Consider the following 1,121-nt stretch of genomic DNA (forward strand, 5'->3'; position numbering starts at 1 on the left):
GGGGGGGGGCTGTTCAGGGGGGGCTGAGGGCAGTGACTATTTATCTCTCAGTATGTCTATTTCTGTTGGTCCCATCCCCCCTTCAGCTGTCCCGCTCTCTCCACAAGCCTCTCATGCATCCCTTCCTCACGTCATCCTCATTTGTGTCTTCCTGCCTCTCTGACAACTCAAAACAAAAGTTTAACATTGTAAAGATCTGGATTCAAAGGTGATTAACACTCTGTGCTCTGCTGTCTTAACAAGTCAGACCAGCAGGGTTTATCACACTGACGTTTCTGGTTGATTCCAGTGTGCGTATGAGTGAGTATCTACAAGGTTTGAGTATCTACAACTTGTTTCACCTTCGTTGAGTAGTACAGAAAGGCATACATAGTAAAGTGGAGGTCCCAATATAAGACAGACTTTTAAATAGCATTACTTAAGAAGCATTGCTGTACATAATGTTTCCCAGCATGTGGGTCAGTCCTCATTAGATGATCAACAACATAAGACCAAATAAATATTTTACTCTGAATTATGTTAATAGCTTTCTAACTAGGATTCCGTTTTTTGCAAATGTCTTGTAAGTACTCTTCTTAAAATCATCCCAATTAAACACTCTTCTCAGAACTCCTAGATGTGATGAAGGGTTGCGAGTTGATTTTGTTTAAAGGTTAGGAGCCAGTATTTTCACATTACGAGTGCAATATTGACCCTTAGCATCTAGCATATGCCTACTTCTGTGACATGAACAGTTTTATTGTCAACATCAATGATAATCCAAAACAGAATAAAGAAGTACTCAAACAATCTACATCATATGTATTAATGGCTGATAGAAGCCAATGTTTTTCCCACAAAGTCCCAACAGGAGTTTGATGTCGCAGCAGACTTTATGGTGTAGCCGAGAGTCTGCTATGTACATACATGATGTCAAACAGAGCAGCTGCCCTGAGGAATCACGTTTTCCAGCAGGTGTTTGTTCACCTAGGGGACTGCGTCTGTGTCATTTCCCTGCCTTCCTATTTTACCAGCCGTTAACGACAGCTGCCTGGGAACAAAACCGCAGACGCTACAACTTGTAGGGAAACTTAAATTATGCACTTATTGAATGCTGTTTGTCACAGAATGCCAGTTGTCTC

The sequence above is a fragment of the Notothenia coriiceps genome, unplaced genomic scaffold (assembly GCF_000735185.1).
Source record: "Notothenia coriiceps isolate Sejong01 unplaced genomic scaffold, NC01 NC01_scaffold00031853, whole genome shotgun sequence".
Taxonomy (NCBI): Eukaryota; Metazoa; Chordata; class Actinopteri; order Perciformes; family Nototheniidae; genus Notothenia; species Notothenia coriiceps.